The 9,719-nt window shown below is 38.6% G+C and overlaps 1 pseudogene; it reads left to right on the plus strand.

Annotated features, from left to right (window-relative positions):
* The first annotated feature begins 8,459 nt into the window (after positions 1-8,459).
* LOC102825514 lies at positions 8,460-9,421 on the plus strand (annotated as a pseudogene).
* The last annotated feature ends 298 nt before the right edge of the window (positions 9,422-9,719 follow it).

Here is a 9,719-nt window from a genome sequence, read left to right on the forward strand (position 1 = left end):
TCCAAATATATAGTCACTGAAAACCTTTTGAATAGCAGAGAAGCACTGTCAGATATAGTGCCTGAAAATGAGCCCCTAAAGTTGGAAGGCACTCATAATGTGACTGGGGAAGAGCTGCCTCCTCAAAGTAGAATTGACTGTGATGATACAAATGGAGTAAAGCCTGTGGGAGAAAACCCCATGGGACTTTCATTTGCTGATGAGGTACAACTCAAAATGAAGAGAAACAGCTGTATACATCCACTGAAAATTGGAACATGGAATGTACAAAGTATGAATCTGGTAAAATTGAAAGTTATCAAAAATGAAATGGAACGCATAAACATCAATATCTTAGGCATTAGTGTGCTGAAATGGACTGGTAATGGCCATTTTGAATCTGATCACCACATGGTTTACTATGCCAGAAATGACAGATTGAAGAGGAATGGTGTTGCATTCATTGTCAAAAACAACATATCCAGATCGATCAGTCATGAGGTACAACACTGTGTGTGATAGGATAATATCCATGTGCTTACGGGGAAGCCCAGTTAATACCATTATTATTCAAATTTACGCACCAACCACTATACCAGTGAGAATGAAATAGAAGAATTCTACCAACTTCTTCAATCTGAATTTGATCAAACATGCAACCAAGATGTATTGATCCTTACTGATGATTGGAATGCAAAAGTTGGGAGCAAAGAGGAAGGATCAGTATTTGGAAAATATGGCTTTGGTGATAGAAATGATGCTGGAGAACGCATGGTAGAATTCTGAAAAAGCAATGATTTGTTCATTTCCAATACCTTCTTTAGACAGCATAAGAGATGACTATACACATGGACCTCACCAGATGGAATACATAGAAATCAAATTGACTACATCTGCGGAATGAGATGATGAAAAAGCTCTTTATCATCAGTCAAAACAAGGCTAGGAGCAGACTGTGGAACAGACCATCAATTACGCATTTGCAAATTAAAACTGAAGCTGAGGAAGTGGCATATAGTCAAGTCATATTTTGGCTCTAGTGGACTTGTTTTAATTTTTTTTATCTTCAACATGAATTGATTATCTGTTCCACAGTCTGTCACTGGCCTTTTGGCTGATACTGAACTTTTCTGCCATCTCTTCCTACAGATGTAGTTGGTTTGATTCCTTTGTGTTCCATCTGGTGAGTCCTTTTGTGTTGTTAAAAAAGGCATTTGTAATAAATATGTCATTGGTTTTAAACAATTCTATCATGTGGTCTCCAGCATCATTTCTATCACTCAGGCCATATTTTCCAACTACTGATCCTTCCTCTTTGTTTCTAACCTTTGCATTCCAATCGCTAATAATTATCAAATTGATTATATGTCTAATCAATTTCAGGCTGAAGAAGTTGGTAGAATTTTTTAATTTCATTGTCACTGATTTTAGTGATTGATGTGTAAATTTTAATAATATTCGTGTTCCTTGTTTTCGTTAAGTGCCATCAAGTCAGTTCTGAATCATAGCAACCCTATATAGGGTCCAAGGAGCAGCTGGTGGATTTGAATTGGTGACTTTGTGGCTTGCAGTCCAGTGCTGATCTTATGCAGCATTACACCAGAGTCCAGTCTTTGTACACCTGCAAAAAAATACTTTGTAGATAATATTAAAACACCTACAAAGTCTTTCTTGTAGGTGTATGGATATTATTTTATTGTATACAACATTATACTTCAAGATAGTTCATGAACTGTTGTTTTTGATTATGACTGTGACCCCATTCCTCTTAAATTTGTTGTTCTTGGCATAGTAAAACATATGATTATCAGATTAATAATGGCCAATACCCGTTCATTTCAGCTCACTAATGCCTAGGATATGGATCTTTATGGGTTCCGTTTTATTTGTGACAACTTCTAGTTTTCCTAGATTCATATATTGTACATTCCCTCTTCTGATTAGTAATGGATATTTATAGCTGTTTCTCCTCAATTTTAGTTATGTCTCATCAGCAAGTTAAGGTACTGAAAGGTTTAATTCTTTCACATCATCATGGTCAACTCTAGTTTGAAGAACTAGCTCTTCCCTAGCCATATTTTGAGTACCTTCCAGCCACCCTGTGGGACTTATCTTCCAGCACTATATCTGATAATGTTCTGCTATTATTCCTAATGTTTTCATTATCTGACAGTGTTCTGTTGTTATTTATAAGATTCTCAGTGACTAAACATTATGAAGCAGTCTACCTCTCTTTCTTCCTAGTCTGTCGTCGTCATAAATCTCCACTGAAACCTGCCCACCACAGGTGACTTTTGTGGTATTTAAAATACCAGTGACATAGCTTCCAGAATCCTAGCAACATGCACGCACCACAGTATGACAAACTGACAGATGAGTGGTAAATTAGATTTATATACACAGTCATTTAATATTGATTTTTCTGAGAATTAGACAACAATATGGGTAGTTCAGTGACAAAAACTGACTCTTCCTGATATGATACTAGTAGCATTTTTATATTTCCAAATACTCTAAACACCCACATTTCAATTTAGTTTAGTTTGTTAATACTATAGCAGACTTACTTTCTTAAATTATCTTTGTCAGAATTTGAGTATGTATATGAACATGAGATAGAGAAGTAGATTGAAGGAGTATTTGAGCATATATGCAGAGCATTATTAGTAGGAAATTTATATGTAGTTGGATTCCAGGTGTGACACTGTAGTATCAGCACTGAACTGCAAACTGAAAGGTCAGCAGTTCAAACCCACCAGCTGCTCCTTGGAAACCCCGACTACATAAAAATGGTTGCTGTTATGCTGCCAAGATGGTTCCAACTCATGGGAACCCTGTATAGGGTTTCCAAGGAATGGCTCCTGGTTTTTGACCTGCCAACCTTTCGGTGCCACACCAGAAGTCCATATTATCTTCATTGTTAAGTGCCGTCAAATTGTTTCCAACTCATAGTGACTCAGTATAGGGTTTCTGAGGAGTAGCTGGAGAGTTTGAACCTCCCACCTTGCGGTTCAAACAACCTTCCAGTTTAGTGCTTATCTTACAGCACCACACTTTTGGAGTCCTGGTGTGGTGCTTTGGGTTAATGAGCCAGACTGCAAAATCCTTTGAACTGCAAGGTTGGTGGTTCAAGCTCACCAGCTGCTCCTCAGAAACCCTATACAGGATCACTATGGGTCAGAATCAACTCTACGGCACTTAGCAACAACAACAACAACAACTATGAGCAAGTTCTTCCTAGTACTGAACTCACACCTAACTCCTTGGATTTTGCATTCATTGGTCTTGGCTTAATCCCTTAGTAACCTTCAGAACCAGGCTAATTTATGTTTTCATGGAACCCCTTCAGACACAAGAATTGGATAGCTCATTTCCTCCCTTGACTTAAACTTGTTCAGGTTTAACTAATTCTCATTCCCATTCTCCAAACCCTCGTGCTGTTCTGGGAATGACACTGTTTGTGGTTTATTATCCTGTTCAGACTTAAATCTTAACCCTTCTAACTTACCATCATAATTGATCCCTTACTTCAACTGGCAATATGTAGTAGTGGTAGCAATTCAGGGTCTGCACTTTTATGCATGTAGTGCAAGTTTATCATTATCTATAATTTCTTTAGGTTCAAAATTCTGTCTCATGGGTGGAGGCCTCTCCTCTGTTAAAATTGTTGTTGTTGTTAAGTATCTTTGAGTCCATTCTGACTCATAAGAGACCCTGTATAGGGTTTCCAAGGAGTGACTGGTGAGTTTGAACCGCCAACCTTTCAGTTCAAACTGACCCTGTGGTCCAGTGCTTAGCCTACAACCTCACACCTGGACTCCATTCTGTTATAAATAGTAGCCTCTAAAGAGTATCGTTTGTCTTTCTTCTGATTTTTAAATGGGTCAACTACTTGACATTTTGAAAGTGAAATGCATATAGAAATGAGTGAAAATAAGTTCTGTTTCTTTTCCCCACCCCACAAAAAATGAAGACCCATGCAGTTTAAGAAAACATTCCCTGTAATCTACAACACAACACATCATCTGATTTTGGTTTTCTCTAATGCCTTTCAGTATTGTCACACATACATGTGACATGTAGAAATAATGCTTGTGTACTCAGTTTTTAAAAGATTTTTCTTTTTCACTTGTTAGAATCTAAATATTTTTCCAGTGGTACTACTCAATTTTCATAATTTCTAATTTTATTCACACCACCTTTCTCTTTCATTTTCTTCTAGGTGCTTTTCTTCTTCTCAATGACCTCATTTTCCTTTCTCTCCCCTTTCCTGTTCTGAGGATTTTCACAACAGTAGCACCTTCTCTTACCTCTGTATTTAACAGTAAAGCTGTGTTTGTGTGTGTGCATGTGTTTAGGGCAAGAGAAGCTAAAAAATGAGACAGCTGGTTTTTTCATTACAACATTACTCTGGGTTGAGCTGGATAATGTTATTTTTTTTCATGGAGAATAAATGATCCTTTGGATAACCAGTCATGAATTACAGGAATGTAATAGGTGCTGTTGGTTTTGCTGTTGGATGTTTTGTTCTGGTTTTGCAATTTTGTAATTCCCTCATCTAGCAGATGCTTTTACGAGGATCAGAACTAAGGTTACGAAGTATAAGAAGAATGTTTACTAAAAACTTCTTATTGGCTTGAAAGTTTTCTTGGTTATCTGAGTCATTCTTATGTGTGATATCTTTGTTTTATTCCATTGTTTGCAAGCATAAAGTCCCACAATCCTCTGTCTTGGGTTAGCTCTAATACAGGCTCCAACAGTTCAGCAAACAGTCTCCTGAGTGCCCAGCATTCTTATCTTAATTTACCACACCTTTCCCCTTGACCGCTGGAAAATCAATTCCTAAAAGTGGAGGTAAGCCAAGGCAATATTTTATCTTTGTCTCAGTTCATTAATCTGTGCTTGAAGACTTCATATGTTCTTGTACAATATTTCTATCTTAACCTGGTAACCTTAAGATATCCCCTCTTGGTGGAGGGTCAGAGAAAAGAGGAAGACCCCCCAATGAGATGGATTGGCCAAGTGGCAGAATCGATGGACTCAAGCATGGCAACAGTAGTGAGGTTGGCCCAGTATTGGGCAGTGTTTCGTTCTGTTGTGCATAAGGTAGCTATGAGTTGGTACCGACTCGATGGCACCTAACAACAACAATGTATAGAACTGGCTGTTAATTTCTCTCTTACTGGTTTTACTGGTGGCCAGAGCCTATAAGATTAGTAATGTAACTACGGTCTTTACTGGTCATATAAGTCAAGCTCAGGAAGGTTTTTATTCTCATTTTGAAAGTCGTTTTTTGGGACTGTTCTAAAGCAATACGGGAGTGAAGACTGAGAAAACTCCAAAGTTAAAGCCAGAATGTTACACCTATCAGATATATCATAAAGGTACTACTGTTAAACTGTGTAACCTTAGGCAAGAGGCTCGCCCTCTCTGGGGCTTGCTTTCTCCATAAAAATAATTCTAGTTCTTTCTGTCTTAAAATGTGACAATTGTAACAATATAATTAATTACCTTAACATAATATTTTGTTATTCTCTTACTCTTTCTGGACCCAGCATACAAATTTTAGACACTAACTTCTAACTTCTTTTGAGAAAGCTCTAGAGATCAAATGCCCACCATGCATTAGCTCCATGTTTTACCCATGAATCCATATAATCTTTCTGATTGGTTTGGATTCATCAGAGGATATTGATTTTACTAACGTATTTGTTACGTTACGGTATTGTTCAGAAATCTTTTTGTGAGGAAACACTTATTTGCTTAGAAACTTGGTGATACTGGAAATTTTGGACATTCACAATCATTTTGATATGTATTCCTTCGAAGTCTCTTCAACTTTTGATTGTTCACACTGAGATTATTCATGGTGAATAGAGAGCCCATCCCCATGATGACTTGCAGTGTGGTACAAAGGTTGAAGGCTCATCTCTACCCTGAGGTGCCTCAGAAAAAGGACCTGGTGATCCACTTCAGTAGGGCAGCCATGGAAAGCGTCAAGAAGACCAACTGTATACTGACACACAAGACATCTCCATGAACCGGAATCTGCTTAACAACTGGGGTTTTGGTCCCCATCATAGTACTGAACCACTGGACTTGTAGAACTCATAAGTGTAGTGAAGTTCAACTTTAGTTAAGACTAGATCCTTAGGTTTCATACTGCCAGTAACACTTCAGTATGCTGTGATTTGGGCTTTAAAAGTCTTAGAGATTTTTGAGCTACCTTTCCTGGCAGTCGAACATTTCCTGGCATCAGTGAGGCACACAGAGAAAAATTTGAAAGTCCTTGGAGTGAAATGATGAAGAACATGGGTTCTGATATATGCCTAAGTTTAAATTCCAGCTCTGTCCCTCACTGCTTTGGTGTCCTTGAGCAAATTACTTACCTACTCTGTGATTGAGTGTCTTCACCTATATATAAATTCGATAGCAATAGTACCTATTTCAAAGGGTGTTTTTGAGGGTCAAGTTCATTATACATCTAAAGCAATTAGAGCAGTCCTGTTAATATGTGTTTAGTAAGTATTATCTTTCTTGCCATCTTCACCATTCATCTGTCAATTTGTCATGTTGTGGTAGCTTACATGTTGCTATGTTGCTGGAAACTATGCCACTGGCATTTTAAATACCAGCAGGGTCACCCATGGTGAATAGGTTTCAGTAGAGCTTCCAGACCAATATATATACCATGGGTTACTTCTGAATTGTTAGCCACTGAAAACCTTATGAATGACCGTAGGATATTGTCAGATATAGTGCTAAAAGAAGAACCTCTCAAGTAAGAATTCATGTAAAATATGACTAGAGAAGAGCTGTCTCTTAGAGTTGACCATAATGACATGAATGAAGCAAAGATTTTGGACCGTCATATGCTGATTGGGCACAACTCAAAATGACAAGAAGCAGCTACAAACATCCATTAAAAATCAGAACATGGAATATATGAAATGGACCTAGAAAATTTGGAAATTGGTCAAAATGAAATGGAATGCATAAAGATCAATATCCTAGGCTGAATTGGGCAGGTATTGTCCATTTTGAATCAGAAAAACATATGGTTTACTATGCTGGGAATATCAGATTAGAGAGGAATGGCATCACATTCATCATCTAAAAGAACATACCAAGATCTATCTTGAAGTACAATGCTGTCTGTGATAGGATAAGATCCATACACCTACAAGGGAGACCAATTAAAACCCTGTTGTTCAAATTTATGTACCAACCACTAAAACCAGTGATGATTAAATTGAAAAATTCTACCAACTTACTCAGTCTGACATTCATCAAACATGCAATCAACATGCACTGATAATTACTGGTGACTGTAATTAATGAGAAAGTTGGAAACAAAGGAAGGAAAATGGCATTGGAGACAGAAATGATGCTGGAGATCCCATGATAGAATTCTGTTAAGCCAACGATGTATTCATTGCAAGTAACATTTTTAAACTAGATATTGTGGTGGTGGTGGTAGTGTGCCATGAAGTCGGTTCTGACTCATAGCAACCCTGTATAGGGTTTCCGAGGCTGTAAATCTTTACAGAAGCAGAAAGCCTCATCTTTCTCCCATGGAACAGCTGTTAGTGTCAAATTGTTGACCTTGAGGTTAGCAGCCCGACTCGTAACCACTACGCTTCCAGAGCTCCTTAAACTACATATAAGGCAACTAAATACTATTCACAGATGGAATACACAGGAATCAAGCTGATTACATTTGTGGGAAGAGATAATGAAGAAGCTCAATATCATCAGCCAAAGCAAGGCCAGGGACAAACTGTGGAACAGACTATTAATTGCTCATCTGCAAGTTCAGGCTGAGGATGAACATTTAAACAAGTCTATGAGAGTCAAAATATGACCTTGAACATATCCACCTAAATTTAGAGACTATCCCCAGGACAGATTTAAGGCATTGGACACTAAAGACCAAAGATCATAAAAGCTGTGGGATGACATCAAGAACATCATACAGAAAGAAAGCCAAAGGTCATTTAAAAAGCAGGAAGGAAAGAAAAGACAAAAATGGATGTCAGAAGAGACTCTGAAACTTGTTCCTGAGCATAGGGAAGCCAGAGTGAATGGAAGAAATGAAATAAAAGAATTGAACAAAAAAATTTCAAAGAGCAGCTCAAGAAGACAAAGTCAAATATTTTAATGAAATGTACAAAGACCTGGAACTAGAAAGCCAAAAGGGATGAACATGTCCATCATTTCTCAAGCTGAAAGAACTGAACAAAAAAATCAAAGCTTTGACTTGCAATATTGAAGGACCCCTATGACAAAATATTGAATGATGCAGAAAGCTTCAAAAGAAAATAGTAGGAATACACAGATTCATTGTACCAAAAAGAAATGGTTGATGTTCATCCATTTCAAGAGGTAGCATATGATCAAGAACCGATGGTACTTTCTGCTCGTGGACAGCGTGGAGGAAGCATGGTCTTTTTTTTTTTTTTCTCCCCCTCACCGCCATCATGTCTAAGTCAGAGTCTCCTAAAGAGCCTGAACAGCTGCAGAAACTCTTCATTGGAGGTTTGAGCTTTGAAACAACAGATGAGAGCCTGAGGAGCCATTTTGAGCAATGGGGGATGCTCGTGGACTGTGTGGTGATGAGAGATCCAAACACCAAGTGCTCCAGAGGCTTTGGGTTTTTCACTTATTCTACTGTGGAGGAGGTGGATGCAGCCATGAATGCAAGGCCACACAAGATGGATGGAAGAGTGGTGGAACCAAAGAGGGCCATTTCAAGAGAAGACTCTCAGAGACCAGGTGCCCACTTAACTGTGAAAAAGACTTTTGTTGGTGGCATTAAAGAAGACACCGAAGAGCATCACCTAAGAGATTATTTTGAGCAGTATGGAAAGATTGAAGTGAGTGAAATCATGACAGGCCGAGGCAGTGGCAAGAAGAGGGGCTTTGCATTTGTAACCTTTGATGACCATGACTCTGTAGATAAGATTGTTATCCAGAAGTACCATACTGTGAATGGCCACATAGTGAAGTAAGGAAAGCCCTGTCAAACCAAGAGATGGCCAGTGCCTCCTCCAGTCAAAGAGGTCGAAGTGGTTCTGGAAACTTTGGTGGTGGCTGTGGAAGTGGTTTTGGTGGGAATGACAACTTTGGTCGTGGAGGAAACTTCAGCGGATGAGGTGGCTTTGGTGGCAGCCGAGGTGGTGGTGGATATGAAGGCAGCGGGGATGGTTATAATGGATTTGGTAATGATGGAAGCAATTTTGGAGGCAGTAGAAGCTATAATGATTTTGGCAATTACAATGATCAGTCTTCAAATTTTGGACCCATGAAGGGAGGAAATTTTGGAGGCAGAAGCTCTGGCCCTTATGATGGTAAAGGTCAATATTTTGCCAAACCACAAAACCAAGGTGGCTATGGCGGTTCAAGCAGCAGCAGTAGCTATGGGAGTGGCAGAAGGTTTTAATGATAGCCAGGAAACAAAGTTTAGCAGGAGAGGAGAGCCAGAGAAGTAACAGGGAAGCTACAGGTTACAACAGATTTGTGCACTCAGCCAAGCACAGTGGTGGCAGGGCCTAGCTGCTACAAAGAAGACATGTTTTAGACAATACTCATGTGTATGGGCAAAAAACAAAACAAACTCGAGGACTGTATTTGTGACTAATTATATAACAGGTTATTTTAGTTTCTGTTCTGTGGAAAGTGTAACGCATTCCAACAAAGGGTTTTAATGTAGTTTTTTTTTTTTTTATCTGCACCCATGC

This window comes from Chrysochloris asiatica, unplaced genomic scaffold, assembly GCF_000296735.1.
Source record: "Chrysochloris asiatica unplaced genomic scaffold, ChrAsi1.0 scaffold00120, whole genome shotgun sequence".
NCBI lineage: Eukaryota > Metazoa > Chordata > Mammalia > Afrosoricida > Chrysochloridae > Chrysochloris > Chrysochloris asiatica.